Genomic DNA, 13,975 nt, shown 5'->3' with positions numbered 1-13,975 from the left:
TTACCGAATTAAAATTCTGGTTGACTTTGCATTCAAATAGGTCATAGTGATTGATCATAACAAAATTATTATACACAATTAAATAAAGCATTTATAACAAAAAAAATTATTTTCATAAATATAGTTTAAAATTCGTGTTTTAATATTAATGAAAAATCCTTGAATAAATTCTATGAGCATGAATATAATAGTATTTAATTTTTAAAATTAGATATTTAAATGTTGGTGCTTCTTATATCAGTTCTTATATATGTATTCAATTTTAAATTGTTAAAACATATTTTACTTTATTAAATAATATAAAGCATTGATTTTTAGTGTTATTTTTATTTCTTAAATTTTTTTCATCTGATTTTTTTTTCTTTTTCTTTCTTTATACAATTTTTCATTTCCTTTTTTAATTATTTGGCTTATTCGATATTCACAAAGGTCATTCAAATTTTTAAAACAGTCTATATTTTGTGACAATTTTGATTATATATCCTTTTACTTTTGTAGATTTCATTCAAAGGGTTTATTTTAATTATTTATACTATTTCTAAATGTTTTTATTTATTGTTTATATTTGACACATGTGAACATATGTGAATTTCAGTTTCAATCCTTTTGGTAATTATTTTTATATTTATGCAACTATTTTTTCTTTCTTAATATTTGATGTTAAAAAAAGAAAAATTTGTGTACGGGTGAGATTTCAAGCACACACTCATAGATACATAAACACAACACAAACACACATATATAGACACAAACAAACACACATACTTAGGCATAAACACACATACAAAGAAATACACACATTTACACACACATGTTGGGTTTTGTTTGTTAAATGGTTGTTTAAAATATTTTGGATTGGATATTCTTCTTAATATGTTGATTGAGAGACTAAATTATGCATATTAAGGTATAAAATTTTCTTAAATTGAGTTTTAAATATAATTTAGATAAGTAGAATTATTTTTTGTAACCCTTTTTATGTCATTTTGATCAATTTGATGTGAATATAAATATTTATACTATGATTTTAAATGACCAAAGTTAAATTGAAATGAGTGAAAGGTGAGATTTGAACAAATTATGGCTTGAATTGATTATTTGAAATATTTATGCTATGATTTTAAATGACCAAAGTTTAATACTTTTGAAAAGATTTTTGAAAACTGATTTGATTATAGTGTTAAGGGTAATTTTTCTAATATTTTCATTAAAGTCGAAACGAAAATAGAACAAACATCCAAACTTTGTTTTTGTCCTATTTTAACTTAAGTGAACTTTTTTTTTTCAAGAGAAAATAAAGTTGAAAATCCAAACCTTGCTCTCGCTTATTCCAAAGAACATATATAAACACAAATTCCATGATTAACCCCCCAAAAGGCTTCATGAGCACTCTAGTTGTCTGGGTAGTGGGAGTTTTTAATTTTGGATATTTTCATGACATAGACATATATGATTCTAGTATATTTCATACAACTTTTTTTTTTAATATTTAAAATTTGATTTTGTTATTTTTAATCTTGCTAAACTTAAAAAGGACATAATGGAATTAAGCAAGTTAAGATCACATTAATAAAAATTTCATGTTGCACGTCCATATTATGATTCATATTATTCATTGTGTAAAATATGTGACCATTGATTGGTTTAGCTATGATAAATAAAGCAAAGATCGTTGGATGTTGAAAAAATATATATTTGATAAAATATATAATTATAAAGTTACATATATAATCCAACTGCAAGATGTTAATCCTTAATCTAACATTTTGTCTCATATATGAATAGTTATATAATAAGTATATTAAGAACACGTAATGTTACTATTATGCTAAAATTAAAAGTGATAAGTTAGTGTTTAAGTTTTTTTTTTGAGACTTTTAATCTGTGGTAATTAAAGAATAATTTTATTTTGTAATGGATGAATAACAATATCAAATGAGAGTATCATTTGTCCATAAATAAATTAGATCCTCACATCATACTACACTATTCTCTATTCTCTCATTCCATTATTGTGGCGGAAAAATTACTAAAAATTTATATCAAGAGAACATGTTATTATTATAGATTCAAATATACTTAAGATAATAGATTCAAAATTATATGAATGATACTTTTTCATATACTAATTTCAATTTTAATTCTAACATGAAAAAGTTTGCTTGAAGAGTTGACTTTTTTATTCTACAAAATGAATTGAAAATCAAAGAAAAAATAGACATAGGAATATTGAAAATAACGAGCCATTAAATCTTGGAAGAATATACCTTAGAACATTTTCGGTATAAAAAAATTAAAATAGCTTGTATTCATATAAATCATATTTATTGAGAAAAACGCATTATTAATGAAGCATATTATCTTCGCCTCAAAAAATCAACCGATTAATAGATAAATAGATAAATAAGATAAAAATAAAAAACACAATAATCTTTAAAATTAGAGAAAAAATCATGACAGTTGTCTAAAGATAATCAGAGAATAATTACTATGTACAAAATTTTAAAATACACAAAAAACACTTTTAACCCTTTGATCCAAAAAAGACCTACGTTCTTCGGAACAGAAATTTAATTAGACCTCACAATACTCTACTACTATAATATAAATAATATAAAGAAAGTTAAAAACTATCTAGAAAAAAACATTATGAATTTAGAATTCATTATATAATTATTAACAATTAGTTTATCTCTGACGATGTGAAAATTTTTAACAAATATTATTTTATGAGCTCAACAATATTAAAATAATATATGCTTTTGTTTATAAATAATGAATGTGACTCGTTAATTTTTTTTATAGACTTTACATTACAGTAGGCATGATCATAATGCGCGTAACCTAATATAAGGTCATACCTTTAAGTGAAATATTTAAAATAACTGGAAAATAAGTTTTGAAAATTCTATGTAATTTTTATAATATATTAATGAGTTTTGTACACGCCATATGTAGAAACCGAGGAGACACACTATATATCGGTTAGGCAAGCACCCTTTTTTCTTTACTATATTAAAATTCTTCTTGACTTTGCATCCATATACTTTATAGTACTAATTACCAAGTACCTTATGTAAATGCACCTGAAATGTCTAATGTTTTGTATTTTAGTATTGATTGATTTTATTTATTTATCATTCATAATTTTATTTATTATTTTAATATTCATCATTTTAATTATTCTGTTACAATAAAAAGGAGAAAACACCCATATTAGTTAACATTATTACAAAATTTATCCCTTTTATTCACAAAATTTGTATTGAAAGGTGTGAAATTAAAAATTAGAATTCCTCTGAATTAAGAATTTGCATGGGTAGAGTTTGTTGACTGTGGTGGAGGAGGAATCACCATCCCTTATTATTTAATTTATAATTAATTGAGTGAAAATATAAAATTGTAATGTATTGGGATTCTGATTCTGATCCCAATGCTCTTACTTTTCTTAGGGAAAAGACGTGTCACTTGATGCTTCTTGTTGACTCTGAGTCTCTGAGTGACGTTACTTAGAACTAAGTCTAACATTTTGTTTCTTTTGTACCCGACAAAAAACAACATCAGCACCACACGATTCAATCACTTACAATAAACAGAGACAAAGTCTATGCAAAACAATACCACGCATTTTCTTCGGAACCTTTCATTTTTTCGGGTACCACTCACCGTACATCCGTGAGTGAATTATAATTTTATACTATAAACAGAAAACCATCATCGAGCTTAAATACAATTTTAGTCTTTATTTATATTCAATTTAATTTTTATTATTTTAATTTTCGTTTCTTTGTCAATTTTCTTTAATTTGATTATTTTTAATAATAGTGTCTAAGTAATTGATGAAAAGTAAACCGTTAATGTTACCTGTTAGTTTATTTTTTTTAATTTTTTAATTTAAATAAAATTGTCTACATATTAAGTTCATGTATGTTGTGCCACATAACAATATCAGTATAGTGTCACATATCAATTGAGTGTCAGTATCACGTATTGATGTCACGTGTCAATTAATATAAATATCACATGTATTTTATTGAATATAACATATGGCACTTGTATTGACTGACATGTGATATTTATGCTGACTCACATATTACATTGATAATAATTGACACATGATACTGACATTGTCATGTGACACAATGTTGACTTGATATGTAAACAATTTAAAAAAAAATAAAAAAAAATAAAAAACTTACAAACTGACACATAAAAATACTAGGTTCACCTTTCATTACTATTCAAACACCGTTATTAAAATTGACCAAATTAAATAAAATTAACGAAAATTAAAATATTATTAAATATCTGACAAAAAAAATTATCAAATTGAACAAAATAGACAAAAATAGAAACTAAAATTGTATTTAAACCTTTTTATTATTCTTTTATCCAGAATTCTTAAATTTTAAGCACTTGTAACACTTTCTCACACTTAATTTATGGTTTCGATATACCATATTAAAATATAAATTTAAGTTTAATTTAATTTTTAAAATTGACTTGTATGATAATATATATATATATATATTATTATTTTTTTTTTGCAAATTTGATTTATTTCTTAAACATACTAAATTAGTTTTGGTTTCTGTGAATAGAAACACCGGTGGCACTCGTAAGATTTATTTCTCTCTTGGCTTCAAATTAAAAGTTGGAAGATGTTAATTGTTCCCATGTTACCTCTCTTTTTCTTTGATATACATATTCCTAAAAGTCATACATGAATGCTCCTTCACATGATTTCTTTTAAGAATTTGATGATTGTTTCCTTTTAGACTTTTAGTTGTTGCACCTTTTTTATTTATTTTTTCTTTTCAAACTGTTCATCTCTTCCTCTGACGTATGGATGGTTCCATCTTTTCTCTTAAAGAAAATGTAATTTAATAATTATTTTAATTTGATATATTTTGGCTTATTAATTATCAAAATTCCAGTGCCTGACAAGACAATGCATGGAAGTGGAAGGAACTGCAGCACACCACAAAAGCCCCTTCAACTTACATGATTCCTAAATATTTGAAGTATGCGTTTGTCATCTAATTCTTTTTGTCAAACATTACTAAGATTAAATTATTACATCTTTGAAGGTTCATGATCAAGCGCATTATGACATAAGTTGGAAGGTCCTATGAATAAATTTAGTACATAGTATACGTGAAACACGATATATTTTTTTTTTATCAATGTTCAATGAAAGAAGTTATAAATGGACTAAAGTAAAAACTTTGTAATCATTTTCTTAAAATCGCGTTGTTTATTTTTAAATTTAGAGGACTAGTAGAAGAGATGAAGAAAATTAATTAGGGCTTTGTAGAAATCATTATATGCGATTATAGAACCGTACTCCTTTAAATTGTGTATGAACAATTTTTGTTTTTCACATACCAATGAGAAGGATAAACGATTTAATTTGAAATTCAATTAACATATATGTAGTGAAATGTTCACACTCCATTAACCCAGAAACGTGGTTTTCTTTTTGTTAGTGTGTATAGTGACACTACTCCATTAACTAAAGATATCTTTTTCAGAAGTGTTATTGGACTCCAACACGCACCATTTTTAAAAGTGTTCTATTCTAACTCCTACTAGTGGCTAAAATTAGGTTTTTCGTCAAAACCTCATTTCATATTAGTTGTACTTACGTCTTTATTATATTAATTTATTTAAAGTAAGCACTTAATTTCCTTTTTACTTTATTCACGTTTCCATTTTTTGAAAAAAAAATAATAAAAACAGTTAATAATCCTTGAACAAAAGGAAAGAATGAAAAAAAAAATAGTAAGACACATTTTTCTATTTATAGTTATACGATATAACCTCTGCATCAGTTTCAATCCAAACAATCTAAGTTACAGTGTTTTATTAAAGTTGATAATGAAGTTACTTACAAATGCAATATGCAACATACTCAAAGATATTTATTTCTCAGCTATTTACGTGTTTCAGGTAAAAACTTTCAAAGAAATCCAAATATTGTCACTGTCAAATTAAGAAAAAAAACCTGTCGAAATCTAGTCGCAGTCTTTCTATTGTCGCTTAACTCAGTAAATATATGTATAAATATACATCATATATAAAAAGTTTTATCATCAGATATATATGATACACAGAGATGGCAACGGTAATAGTAGAGTATGAGTAATAATTTTCTTATATTATACTCGTTATAGATAAATATCTCTTTCTTACCCGTATCTATATTTGTATGGATATCCGTTATGTGGGTATCTGTATATATTATTTAATATCCACGGATATCTACATGTACCCATGAATATTTACAAAAGAAAAAATTAATATGTAATAAAAAAAATTAACCATAAATTCAAATAAAAATAAATTCAAATAAAAGTACAATACATAACTTTATAAATTTTAAATAAAGTGAAAATAACTCATTTAAATAATATTGAATGACAATTTACAAATAAATGGAGATTTTTTAAAACTAATTGATAAAAAATAACTCATCCAAAATCAATGTGTTAATGTTTTAATATTTTTTTTAATTAAATTAGAATATAGCAGGTACGGATATTATGATATTCATACCCATCCCGTTAACATGTGGTATAAAATATACCAGTACCCGTTAACCGTGGGTTTCCATTTTCAATATTTATTTCCTACCCGTTGTGGGTTTTATCCACATATACCCGCGGGTACAGACTTTTTTGACATCCCTCATAGTTATAAATTTATTTAATTTTAAATGTTTTTTCTTACAAAATAATAAATATAGTGTATTTATAATTATATTTATAATGCTATTTCTAAATATAATATATTACGCACCGTATGCTATGACGAAAAAAAAAAATCTAATTACTTATTTATTATAGTATACTTATAAATATTTAGAGGCAAAAATTTATACACTAATATATAATTATATTTAAAATATTCACATTTATATATATATATTTACAATACTATATACTTCCTATATCCACATTGTTTAGTACATTTTATATTTCCTATACTGGAAGAGGAAGAAGGGTTATTTATTTACAGTTTTCCCCTCATATGCGGTTTATCAAACAGGTGGAGGGAAAATGTTATGGATAGGATTCACTTGGACTGTTGGGGGTAAATAAAAGGTAACTCCGATTTGTCCTTCGATGACAATCGGTGCATTCGGAGCAGAGAGAAAAGTAATGGTAGAGTTTCCCGTTCCCTGAAATGTTACAGAATTATTCACTACATTGGTTTGCCATGCATTTCCCGGAAAAACAGCCACAATGTCGGCGAAGAAGGGATCAGGCGTGTTCGGAGCAGCCATCTATGATAATGTTGTAAAATTTTGTTTTTCGCACACAATCAAAAGAAATAGGGAAGTGAGACAAATATCAAAAAAAAAATAACGTATCATAATAAAATAAAATGAAATAAAAATTCTCCCAAATCCATGAAACTGAATTTTTATTATACTTTTATAAAGATATTGATTAATTTTGTAGTGACTAGTCAGGATAAATGAGCTTATGGCCAACAAAGTAACTCAAGAACATATCATCTTGAGTAATACTAACTCGTTTAAATCCCCAAGGTTATACCTCCAACTACAATAATCAAAACTTTATTTATCATAAATTTTATTTCAATATTAAATCATATAATTATATAAATAAATAGATAGGATCAATGAATAATTAAAATATATATAAATGAATAAAAATGGTCAATACGTAACTAGAGATAAATATAAATAAATAAATGAAAGTAAATATAAATTGAATAAATAGGACCAGTGCATAACTGGAGATGAATATAAATAAATAAATAAATAAATATTGGGAACTAAATATAATTTAGAATGAGGTTAGGAACACCTCACTTAGGGTAAATATCGAGATAAAATAATTACGAATAGATAAAAAAAAAATAATCAAAGTAAAAAGATAAAGTGATGGATGTCTCCTTCCCTTACCTTATTTATCGTGAAAATTATACCAAGGTTGTACTAAGACTTTGATGATAAATTAATTTTTCTCTTTTTTTTTTCTTTCTCCTCTTTCTTCCTTCTCACCCGCAGAGTTTCTTCTTCTGTTCCTCTTTTTTTTTTCTTCTGTGGTTCTCAATATCTCTTCTTCATTCTATTTATACTCCTATGTGTAATGATTACTTTAGTTCAACATTAACCTCATTTTCTTTGGTTTTGCTTTTTACGTTCCAATTCAACTACTCGTTCGCAGATCTTTTTTTTTTTCACAGTAACCTGATAAAGTGGCATTTATTGTCATGTTATCCTTTCATATTTTATTATTATTATTATTATTTTTTTCAATAGCTTTTACGTTATCTACTTATCACTCTTTTATTCTCTATACATATATATAATCTTTTTTTTTTCTTTAACAGAATTACCTTATACGGTAATCATTTATTATTAATTCCAATTATAAAGTCTGATAGTTTAATTTAAATATATATATATATATATATATATATATATATATATATTTTTAGATGTTACACTTACAGATTTTGTTTAAATGAATTTAATAGTGGTATGAATAGGTAATCTTATTTACAGTTGTGCATGTACAAAGAAAATAATTATTTTTAACAACTCCAATGAAGTCAAATATCTAATAGAATATTTATCAAATAAAAATTTCACTACAGTGGTAAAGTTGTCGTGTTTATAAGTATCAAAATGTTGATAAAGTAATTTCAACTTTCATGTCCTTAATTTATCAAAATGTTTATATTATTATATATATATATATATATATATATATATATATTTTGGATATTACAATTCTCCCCTACTTATAGAAATTTCGTCCTCTAAATTTTATTTTATTTTATATATATATATATATATATATATATATATTTTGACTAAAATAAATGAGGATAAATTCCTCTTATTTTTTCTTCTAATTCCCATGTAATATCTCCATTATCTTCATTCCACATGACCTTCACTAGAGGGATTCGTCTGCCTCTTAATTCTTTGATCTTCTTGTCCATAATCTGTACAGGCATTGCGTCAAACGTAAGGTTATTCTTTAATTGTACTGTATCAGGTCTTATCACATGAGTTGAATCAGAAATATATTTTCTTAATTGAGACACATGAAAGACATTATGGAGATTGGAAAGGAACGGAGGTAAGTAAATTTGATATGCAACAAGAGCTATTTTTCTAAGAATTTGGTAAGGGCCAATAAACCGGGGAGTGAGTTTCTTTGATTTCATCACTCTACCAATTCCAGTGGTTGGTGTTACTTTCGAGAATACATGATCACCTTCTTGAAATTCAAGAGGTCGTCTTTTCTTGTCAGCATAACTTTTTTGTCTACTCTGAGTTGTTCTCAATTTTTCCCTAATCATTTTGATTTTCTCGGTTGTATGTTGAATCATGTCAGGACCCAACACTGAATTTTCACCGGTCTCAAACCAACACAAAGGTGTTCTACATTTCCTTCCATATAATGCCTCATAGGGTGCCATACCTATGCTAGAATGGAAACTGTTGTTATAGGTGAACTCAATCAAAGGCAGGTATCGATCCCAACTATCAGAATTTTCTAACACACAAGCTCTCAGCAAATCTTCCAAAGATTGAATGGTTCGTTCGGATTGTCCATCAGTTTGGGGATGATAAGCTGAGCTAAGGTGAAGCTTGGTACCTAAGGCATGATGTAAACTTCCCCAAAATTTTGAAGTGAATCTAGAGTCCCTATCAGATATAATACTTATTGGAACTCCATGTAACCTGACAATTTCTCTTATGTATAAATCAGTCAATTTTTCCAATGAATACCTAATGTTAATGGGTAAGAAATGAGCAGACTTTGTTAACCTATCCACGATAACCCATATGGAATCAAATTTTTGAATGGTTCGTGGGAGGCCAACTACAAAATCCATTGCTATACTATCCCATTTCCATTCAGGTATATCTAAGGATTGTAGCATTCCCGTTGGCTTTTGGTGTTCTATTTTAGCTTTTTGACAAACTAGACATTTTGCTACATATTGCGCCACTTCCTTTTTCATTTTGGGCCACCAAAACATTTTCTTGAGATCTTGATACATTTTTGTTGTGCCCGGATGTATGCTTAATTTGCTTTTATGTGCTTCTTCTAGAATCATTTCCTTAATTTCCTCATTATTGGGTACACACATCCTGTCCTTAAATCTCAAAGTTCCGGTTTTATCTATGCCAAAATTCTCCCCACCCCTTTGTCCTATCAATTTCTTTTTCTTATTAATTAACTCATCACTTCCTTGTGCCTCATGGATTTGCTTTTGTAAATTGTTAATGACCTGAACGGAGTTTAATTGCATTTTATCATGGCTTAGGGTGACCGACAAATTCATGTCTCTAAATTTTTCTAACAAATTCATTTCATGAATCATTAGTGAAGAGACATGTAAAGATTTTCTACTTAACGCATCTGCCACTACATTTGCCTTACCTGGGTGGTACTGTAATTCAAAATCATAATCTTTCAAAAATTCCATCCATCTTCTTTGTCTTATATTTAATTCTTTTTGGTCAAACAAGTATTTGAGACTCTTATGATCACTAAAAACTTCAAACTTTCCACCATAAACATAAAATGTCTCCATATCTTAAGTGCAAAGACAATGGCAGCTAGTTCTAGATCATGGGTTGGGTAATTTTTCTCATGTGTTCTCAGTTGCCTAGAACTATATGCCACTACCCTTCTATCTTGCATAAGAACACAACCTAATCCCATTTTGGAAGCATCACAAAATATAACAAAGTGTCCAGTAGGATCAGGTAATGCTAAAGCAGGAGAAGTGGTTAATCTTTTCTTGAGTTCTTGAAAACTATTTTCACATTTTTCTGTCCATACAAAAGCTTGGCCCTTTTTGGTGAGTTGGGTTAAAGGCAAAGCTATTTTAGAAAATCCCTCAATGAATCTCCTATAATATCCTGCCAAACCGAGAAAACTGCAAATCTCAGTCACTGTTTTTGGTGGTTCCCATTGTAAAACTGCTTCTACTTTGGTCGGATCCACTGACACTCCGTTATTGGAAATCACATGTCCTAAGAATTTAACTTCCTCTAACCAGAATTTACACTTAGACAATTTAGCATATAATTTCTTTTCTTTCAAGATTTGCAAGACAATTCGAAGGTGTTCCTCATGTTCCTCAAGAGTCTTAGAGTAAATAAGAATGTCATCTATAAAAACAACCACAAATTGATCCAAAAATGGATGAAAGATCCTATTCATGTAATCCATGAATATTGCAGGAGCATTGGTCACACCAAAAGGTATCACTTGATATTCATAATGACCATACCTAGTTCTGAATGCAGTTTTTTGTATGTCTTCTGCTTTTACTCTAATCTGATGATATCCGGACCTTAAATCTATCTTAGAAAATACAGAGGCTCCTCTCAATTGGTCCATCAAGTCATCTATTCTAGGAAGAGGGTATTTATTCTTTATGGTGAATTTATTTAATTGACGGTAATCTACGCACAACCTAAAACTTCCATCTTTCTTTTTAACTAACAAAACAGGGGCTCCCCAAGGTGACACACTAGGACGAATGAACTGTTTTTCAAGTAACTCTTCTAATTGTTTCTTCAATTCTGCTAATTCAGAGGGTGACATCCTATATGGTGCCATAGAGATTGGTCCAACTCCAGGCATCAGATCTATGGAAAATTCAATTTCTCTGTTAGGTGGTAAACCAGGAATATCATTGGGAAAGACTTCAGGAAAATTTTGAACAACTGCTATATTTTTCAACTCAACTTCCTCTTTTATTTCCATAGAAGATAATAACAAGTACCCTTGAATTTCATTCCTTAAAGGCTCACTTTTTGAATTGGTAGGTGATTTTAGAAGATTCTCAGAGTTTGGAAATATCATTGATTTCTTAGCACAATCCAAAAGGACTTGATTGGAAGATAACCAGTCCATACCTAAGATTACATCTAATTGAGATAAAGGTAGACATATTAAATTTACAAGGAATTTTGTATTCTCAATGAATAGTGGGCAGTCTAAACAAACTCTATTGGTTATTACTGAGTCATTTGTAGGAGTTGAAACAACCAAACTAGTTTTTAGAAAAGAGGTCGACATATTAAGATGTTGAACACAATGATTAGAAATGAATGAGTGAGTTGCACCTGAGTCATACAGTACATTTAAAGTTTTTCCTTTAATAAAACACATACCTTGAATTAGATCATGGTTTTTAGCAGCTTCAGCTCCAGTCATGGTGTACACTCTTCCTGTTGTGGTAGGTCTTGTCTTGGTTGCAGTTGGATTGAAATGTGGCTTTTGTTGTCCACACTCAGAGAATATGTGACCAGGTTTCCCACACTTGAAACAGACTGGTCCTTTAAGGTGACAATCTTTAGCATGATGACCTTGTCCGCATTTAAAGCATCTGATATGATCATATACAGGTCTACTAGAATTTCCTGATGAAGATTGGTTGGATTGGGTCCTCCATTGTGGGCGATTGTAAGGTTTTCCCTCATTGCGTTTATTTTTATTTGTCTGGGGTCCAAAATACTTTGGTTTGATATTTTGGTTGTTCTCAAAATCTTCCAAAAATCTACACTTGTGAATAAGCATAGGAAAATCAGCAATTTCTAGTATCCCTACTGCTTTTCTCAACTCATCTCTAAGTCCATTTTCAAATTTTATACATTTCATCCTTTCCTCTGGGTGATAAAAGAAAGTAGAGTATTTTCCTAATTCTTCAAACTTGGAAGCATATTCCCCTATAGTCATACTTCCTTGCTTAACTGCATGAACTCTATTTCTTTTGCTCTCCTCACATCATTAGGAAAATATTTTTCTAAAAACCTTGTTCTAAATACATCCCAGGTAATAATTATTCTTCCTCCTTCAAGTAATCTCCTGGTACCATCCCACCAATATTCGGCTTCTCCTATTAACATAAATACAACATAATTTACCTTTTGGTTGTCAGCACAGTTCATAACTCGAAATATTTTCTCCATTTCTTTAATCCATAATTCAGCCTTTTCTGGATCATATCCTCCAGAGAATTGTGGGGGTTTGTTTCTCCTAAATTCAGCTAATCCTTGTGATTCAGGGTTTCCTTCAGGTCTTTGATTCCTCATTAGAGCAGCAGCCATGTCTCGGATAGCTTGCATTGCTTCAGTTAATTCATTGTTTCTTCTAATGTTTGCCATCTGGAATTATATGAGTTAGAGAAAAAAAATAATGAGCACATTTCACAGATCTCGCATGAAACGTCGCTCTGATACCATCTAATGTGACGAAAAAAAAATCTAATTACTTATTTATTACAGTATACTTATAAATATTTAGAGGCAAAAATTTATACACTAATATATAATTATATTTAAAATATTCACATTTATATATATATTTACAATACTATATACTTCCTATATCCACATTATTTAGTACATTTTATATTTCCTATACTGGAAGAGGAAGAAGGGTTATTTATTTACAGTTTTCCCCTCATATGCGGTTTATCAAACAGGTGGAGGGAAAATGTTATGGATAGGATTCACTTGGACTGTTGGGGGTAAATAAAAGGTAACTCCGATTTGTCCTTCGATGACAATCGGTGCATTCGGAGCAGAGAGAAAAGTAATGGTAGAGTTTCCCGTTCCCTGAAATGTTACAGAATTATTCACTACATTGGTTTGCCATGCATTTCCCGGAAAAACAGCCACAATGTCGGCGAAGAAGGGATCAGGCGTGTTCGGAGCAGCCATCTATGATAATGTTGTAAAATTTTGTTTTTCGCACACAATCAAAAGAAATAGGGAAGTGAGACAAATATAAAAAAAAAAAATAACGTATCATAATAAAATAAAATGAAATAAAAATTCTCCCAAATCCATGAAACTGAATTTTTATTATACTTTTATAAAGATATTGATTAATTTTGTAGTGACTAGTCAGGATAAATGAGCTTATGGCCAACAAAGTAACTCAAGAACATATCATCT

The 13,975-nt window shown here is 28.5% G+C and overlaps 1 pseudogene; it reads right to left on the bottom strand.

Annotated features, from left to right (window-relative positions):
- Nucleotides 1-8,920: 8,920 nt before the first annotated feature.
- Nucleotides 8,921-13,180, bottom strand: LOC146884879 (uncharacterized; annotated as a pseudogene).
- Between the last annotated feature and the right edge of the window lie 795 nt (nt 13,181-13,975).

The sequence above is a fragment of the Vigna unguiculata genome, chromosome 7, assembly GCF_037176805.1.
Source record: "Vigna unguiculata cultivar grain cowpea cultivar isolate G323 ecotype 2 chromosome 7, ASM3717680v1, whole genome shotgun sequence".
NCBI classification, from domain to species: domain Eukaryota; kingdom Viridiplantae; phylum Streptophyta; class Magnoliopsida; order Fabales; family Fabaceae; genus Vigna; species Vigna unguiculata.
This window is presented reverse-complemented; position numbering and strand designations above follow the sequence as displayed.